Here is a 6,973-nt window from a genome sequence, read left to right as displayed (position 1 = left end):
GTCAAGTAACTCTCTTGATGTCACACAGCTGCTTTAAATCCAGGCCGTCTGACACCAGGACAGACAATATCTGAGCCACGTTGTGGGGCAGGAAGGTGGGCTGAGCCCAGTCTGAGTGAGGGTTGGGGGATGCGGGGAAGAGGAGGGGCCAATGAATGTGGGATTGTGCACTTGAGAACATTTCTGTTCCCTATTAGGAGCCGGTCTGGGGAAGAGGAACCCGCTACATCCATGTCCACTTTGGTGTCCTGAGGTAGCAGGTCTGGAATGAGGGTAGCTTCTCCCGCCCGTCTCCCTGCACAGCAGCATGGCAGCTTGCAGCAGGAGCATTAGGAGAAGAAACAGAAACCCACTAGCAGCTGCTGAGACAGGGTTGTCTTTCCCTGGTGTGTTATTTTGGACAAGCTAGAAAGTAGCCTCAGATCCAAACCCAGCACGTAGGCAGCACCCCCCTCCCCCTGCCAGCCCTGTGAGATGCGTTTGGCAGGGTGTCCAGAAAATGTCGGACCCTAGAGGCACATTCACCTTTGGTGGCCCTTGTCTTGCTCTCAGGTGTGGTGCCTCCGTCTCTAATAGATGCAGGAGGCTGTTGCTGCCCAAGAGCCATGGCCCACGGAGCAGCCATCATGTTAATCTGTGGTCATGGCACCGTGTGGAGAGGCTATCAGGACTCAGAGGGGGGCCAACTGTCTTGTCTGACCACAGCCCTGACACTGCTTTCAAAAGATGGTTTCCTCCACTCGCTTCTTCTCATGTTTGTCTGCACCTGTTCACGGATCCTTAGGCCTCCTAACCCCTGACCTTTAAACTAAGGTTTGGGGAGGGAAGCCTAGTGAAGTATGTCTCTAGATGTGAGAAGGTACCATGTAGCCTGTGGAGGGAGCCTCCCTTCCTTTCTGCAGGAGCACCCCTCACTCACCCCTGGCCTCTTTCATCCTGAACAGGCCCACAGTGGGGAAGGAGGGGCATAGAAGGCCCCAACCTTGGCTTTCAGGAGCAGGATCCAGCTGGCAAGGTATGGGGGCTAACCTAGCTCACCCAACCTAACCTCCATGCTACTGTCTTGCCCCACCTCTCTTTGGAGGACCAAGGTGCCTTCCTGAAAAGACCATGACTGGGGTCAAAGTTCCCCGCAGAACCCCTTCTCCTCCAAGGGCCACTCCCTGACTCCCAGGAGACCCCCTTCCAGGGGCTGTCCAGGACTTTGGCTAATCAGTTCACCCCTACCCCCACCCCTACCTGTTTCCCCCTCTTCATGGGAAATAGACCTCTCTGCCCACAGGGTCAGAGCCACTTTCCCACAGGGATCAGACGTCCTTAGTCCTGGACATTATACTCCTTCCACAAGGATCTGCTCACTTCTTCCCTCCTATCCACCTCTGTCCTGGTTTGGCATCTGGGGCCCCGTGTGCTCCTCTGCACTTCTGACTGAGCCAGAGGTCAGACGGACAGAATTTTGGCTCTAGAATCACCCCTCGCCTCGCGTTCTGGCCTGGCGGCACCCCGGGGAACACTGGTGGGCTAGACGGCCAAAGCCCCTCCTCCGACCCGCAGAGGCCCCGCCCCCTCCCCTTCCTGCGGGCCTCCGCGGCGCCCTCGCTCCTCGCGGTACCCCCTCTGGGGGCCCTCCGCCGCTGGGCCGAGGCCGGAGCCGCGGCCGCCACCGCCGCCGCCACCGCCGCCGCCGCCGCCGCCAGGGAGGGGGAGGGGGGGGTCATAAATAACCCTTGGGGCGGCTCGGCCTGAGCAGCGCAGACTGTGACCCGAGACGTCTCCGGGGAACGCGGGGCAGCCCGTAGACCTTGCTGCCCCCAACCCGGGGCTCGGCCAGCCATGACCGCCTCCTCTGGCGCTATCTGACCCTGTCCACAACTGGCGTTCCTGCCAGAAGCGTCCCTCCCTTCCTGGAGTGCCTACCTACCCTCATCCCCAGACTGCTCCCCCTAAAGCCCCCTTTTCAGCCATTCCTTCACCAAGCAATCATTTATTGAGCACCAGATGTGGAACCCAGGGAAGAGAGATGGGTGAGGTTGGAAGAAAAGAGATGCAGAGGAGACCTGCTCCCTCAGCCTTAGTCTTCCTGAGCTCATCTAGGGCGGCCGTCGGGGCGGGAGAGCAGGCCCAGACATGCCAGACACAGGAAGGCATGTAGGGCCAGATCACACAGGTGTGGGCACAGCTGACGCAGCTGTGAGGAAACGCATCCATGGGTACACATCCGTGTGCCCAAAGCCACCAACAGATGCAGGCATTCGCAAGAGCTCATGCCTATACGCTTCCATATGCACGCACAGCAGCTCCCCAAGCTGCACACACAGCACAGAGGCTGACACCCTCACCACAAACATGCACAGACAGTATGTGTGTTAACTTACATCCAAGATCAAAGACACCACCAACACCTGTGCAAAAGCATACATAGACACACAGGCCTGCAGCATGAGCACCAGATGGATATAGCCGTCGTACCCAAGACAGCATGTCTGGAGCAAGGGTCTGCTGGCTGGCAGCAGTGTTCCACTCGGAAGAGTTAGCCTGGGAGGTCAGAGGTCAGTGGCGAATCGGCTAGGGCTCCTTTACACTCCCTGCTAGAGTGGTCAGAGCTTCCAGGAATGTGTCTGTTCCCAGCCGCAGGTCAGACACAGGAGGGGCTGCCCTGCTAAGACTTGCCTTGCCTTCGGCCCGCCGTGCGCTGGCTGCAGGCCGTGCCTCAGGAGTAGACATGTTTCCGAGGCCAGCCTGTTCACTGACCTTAACTGATGCTATATAAAGGAGTAGAGAGATAGGGCTTAGGGTCAACCCTACATTCCCCTGTGGGTTCACGGACTCGGGGCACCCACAAGGCACACGCTGCCAGAGCATTGGTAACATATACCATGATATTCACCTGCTGCATCACGCATAAGCAGACACACACACACACACACACACACACACACACAGTGACCCCAGGCAAAAACACAGTGACACAGGTGAGCTTGACACACCACAGGCTGCACTGGATACACTCGGAAGCCATACAGAGGGAGTTGTTGGTCTGGCAACATGAATGGGAGTCCTGGCTACCACCGGCTCTGCAAGCCAAGTTCCTCTGCAGGAGGAGTGAAGACACCCACTCACTGGCGTCACCGGGGACAGAGAGCAGCACCTGCCTCAGGCAGCCTGTCACGTGCTGTGGCCCCTCTTGGGCCTGGGTTGTGCTGGAGTTAGCCTGACACAGGTGGTAAAGGTGGCAGACCCTTCAGCGGCCTGAGAGTTGGGCCCTCCTAGCCAGCCACCGAACGACCCAGCCTTCTCTGCCCTTCTCAGGACCTTACTTTCTCCATCTGAAAATGAGATAGGGGTTCAAAATCTGTGGGGTCCTTTGGCCGGAGCAGGGCAGTCAGGGTGAAATGTGGCTACAGGTGCCCTGGTCAGCATGGTGAGGCAGGCCTAGCACACTCTTGATGCTTTCTCCATAAATGGGCCCAAAGTCCAGGAGCTGGGGGATGGGTTCACCCCAAGGTAGGGCCAAGCAAAGGGCAGGAATAGAGTCTTCTAGGGCCCCCGGAGACAGAAGAATCTGTCCCAATGAACGGGCACGTGGGCTGGTTCCACCCCTTTCTGTCCCTGCAAACGTCACCTGGTCTGCTGCCTGGACATGGCCTGGGGTGGGAAGGGGGTCGAGGGGACCCCTGGCTGCAGCTGTTGTCCTGCTGTGTGTCCATGAGGTTGCGGTCCTTATCCCTCATGGCACAAGCCACTGCAGCACCGTAATCTTTCAGATGTCAGGTCAGGGAGATGACCAGAGTGGAGTGGCAGAGCTATCAGAGTGGTGCTGCACGCAGACTCAGTTCCAGTCCCATTACACCCCCACGTCTCGGGAGTGTGCCAGCAGGGGCTGATCGTGAGGGAAGAGCAGACCCTTACCCGAGAGCGTAGGGTTACCCATGGGCTCACATGTGTCTATGCTGTGTGCTTATGCGTGAGTGTGCTTTCCTCCTCCCGTGACCACAGTCCTGCTGCTCACGCTCAGTGCAGATCCCACGTGAAGGCCTCGGGGACCCATGCTCCTCCTTGTGGGGGTGTAGGCCCTGGAGGGTCGATCCCAGCTGCGCTGGTCACATGTTCACTCTTGGCCTGCTCACCTGTTTTGGCCTGGGAAGACCTGTGAGCATTCGGAACCTACCACGGTCCTGATAGAGACGCTAGGATGTGCCACCCTCAGTCACAGGGCAGCAGTCAGGCCTCTGGGGGGAGGAGTGGGCTCAGGTAGGCCTCTGCCAGGACTGTTCGTGGAAGTTGAAGGAGAAAGGACGTTCAGGCGGGGACCCTCGGCACAGAAATCCTGGAGGAAGAGAGAAGCTGGAGGTGAGGGGCCAGTTGGTGGAGGGCTAGGAGGGTGGGTGGCTGCAAGGTACTGCCCCCAGGCCCCGCTCTGAGAGACTCCCAGCCTCCACAGCGAGCCCAGACTGGCCCTGGAAGGGACTGTTTATGTTGGGCTTCCTGCTGAATGTGAGCTCCCTGCGAGCAGGACTTTTGTTTGTTTTCTGACATACCCACCACGCGTCAGCATTTGAGGCTTGTTTACAGGGCTCCACCCTGGTGTGGCCCCCTCCACAGGGAGGCTTGGCCTCCCTGGCCTGAGGCAGCCCCAGGCCTGCTAACCTCTTCTCCCGGCACCTGCCCACTGCGCTTCTGCCCAGGCAGGACTCTGAATACCTTCCTATCCCCAGAAGCTTCTTAAGGTTTGGCCACAGGCATCGTCTTCTTCAGAGAGAGCGAAAACTCCCAAGCCTGGGGGAATCTCTTGGCCCGGCCTCATCTACCATGCTCCAGCAGGGTTGCAACTCTGTGCCTGCCTACCCTGGGAGGAGGGGTGGGTTATCTGGGCGTACTTCACGCACAGTTCCACCATCAGGGTCACCCAGACGACCAACAGTCACCTTGTCATCATTGATTTGTCACATCAGGGGTTTTCAGAAGTAGCATGCTGAGGTGGTCAGTGAGTTTTACTGGTTCACAACTGCAGCCCAGGCTGGCTTTCTGAGGCGATGACTTAGCCCGACCCCATCCAAGGCCCAGTCCTCCTTGCAAGGGTTGGTTGAGTTGGTGATATGCCTGCTGAGTGCAGTGATGTCGTTGTGGGTGCCCGTCTGGGTATGAGGGTTCCTTTATTACTGCAACTGTCCACGTCCTCCACCGGGTCATTTCATCTTCCGCGTTGCTGTCTGTGGTTTCACAACAGAGTAGCTCTGCACATTTTGCCATGAGAGCGGGAACTCTGTGATGTCCGACCCTTTGAAGTTCTGCACGGTGCCCCAGGTGCAGCCCCAGAAGTGTGTTGGACTGAAGAGCACAGCCTGGTGTGGGCTGAGACACTGAGCAGAACCCGCCTGCGGAGGCCGGACCCACACCTGCCGTGGGCAGGGGAAGGGCAGCGATTCCAGGGTTCTGTCCAAGGCCACAGCTTGGCACTTTCTCCAGGGCGTTTAACAAAGTCCCAGGTTGGTCCTGGGGGCCTTCCCACCTGTAGACTGGCCAGGCTGCTTGGAGGCCCATGGAAAGTGGGAGCGGAAGAGACACCTGGCAGGACTGAGGCCGGTCTGAGGGGGTTTTCCCTCTGCGTAGAGGAGGGTGGGCATCCCCAGATGTGGAGTCCTCGTGCCCTGCTCAGAACAAAGGAGCCTGACCTTTCATGCTCTGTGTACATGCAGATGCTAACAGATGTCAGCGTGCTGCAGACTCCTTCCAGCAGAACAGATAGACCGTTCTTTCCGACTGGGAGGCCTTGCAAAAACCTGAGTTTGCCACATGTTAGCAGTTGAGTAACTGTGTGTCCGAGTCCAGCAGGTGTGTGTGGGCTCCCGGGCTCCTGGGGCTTCAGAGACAGGATGGGGTGATTCATGACTGGTGAGGGGCAAAGCCAGGACTTGGGCTGGGTCATCCCATCTTCCAGCCGGGAACATGGCCCTCAGCAAACTTGTCAGCTTCTGCATAATGCCTTGTTTGGCATCAACACATTGGGATTTTTCTTGGTGCTTCTAGTTGACGCCTTGCTATGTATTAGATGAGCTGCACTCATGGCCCGGAGACCCTCCTCTCAGCTCAGCCTCCCCTCTCATTCCTTCCTTCAGGACCCTCTTCTGCCTCACCCACCCCTCAAGCATAGGATGGGTGGGGGGATGGATTGATGGGTGAACGAGTGTATGATGGGTGAAAGGGTAAGTGGGTTAGGCTTCCACTCTAGGCACCCTTCTCTTTCATATGTACTTCTTTACAGGTTATGGAATCTGAAAGTCTATCTTCAGTCCAGACGCTCAAGAGTCTGTAGCCTGCCATATGCATCCACCCCATGGTCCCCTGGGTCCCTTTTCCACCATCATGCTGTCATGCCTACCTCTCTTGCAGTCACTGAGCTGGCACTACACTCCTCCCCACGAGCCAAGCAGCTAGCTTCATCTATGCTCCCTTCTAGATTCCTCTCACTGCTGAATACCTAACCTGGCCCCTCTCACCTATCATATTTCTCTGATACTCCCAGACTCTGCCTGCACTCACCCAGTGCCTGATGGGCACATCTGGCCAACTTGTTCTCCAGGGGCTCCTTTGGGAATAGTCCAGGACCCCTGGCCTCCAGGCCTTGCCTCTTCCCCAGGGCCCAACTTCCTGTTTCCTTGTCTCCCCTCAGTGTCTCTGAGTGAGGCTGAGTTGTTTCCTCTGCCCGGGAGTGCCACTCCCTAGAATCACTAACCAATGGCCCCGTTACCACCCGTGTAGCACCTTTTGTATTTGGGAGTCCTTTCCTCCATTGAAAAGTTTTAAATTATAACTTACAACTCTATTGGTATAAAGATAAATATAGCCCATGATGGATTAATTCTTCAATACTCGTTGTTATTATATTATTTTTTCATTCTGGTTTTAAGGGAAATTAAAACTAAAATGTTTTGTGGTCTCTAATAGTATCAGGGGTCCAGGTTCTGTGCTTCCC

The 6,973-nt window shown here is 57.0% G+C and overlaps 1 long non-coding RNA gene across 1 annotated transcript; it reads left to right on the top strand.

Annotated features, from left to right (window-relative positions):
• The first annotated feature begins 200 nt into the window (after positions 1 to 200).
• On the top strand, positions 201 to 5,818 carry LOC122241095. The gene is made up of 3 exons (XR_006221062.1): positions 201 to 260; positions 945 to 1,015; positions 5,697 to 5,818. It is a non-coding gene; the product is annotated as an uncharacterized LOC122241095 (long non-coding RNA).
• Positions 5,819 to 6,973: the final 1,155 nt, after the last annotated feature.

The sequence above is a fragment of the Panthera tigris genome, chromosome C1, assembly GCF_018350195.1.
Source record: "Panthera tigris isolate Pti1 chromosome C1, P.tigris_Pti1_mat1.1, whole genome shotgun sequence".
In the NCBI taxonomy this organism is placed as follows: Eukaryota; Metazoa; Chordata; class Mammalia; order Carnivora; family Felidae; genus Panthera; species Panthera tigris.
The sequence above is the reverse complement of the archived record's forward strand: the minus strand, read 5'-3'. Positions and strand labels throughout refer to the sequence as shown.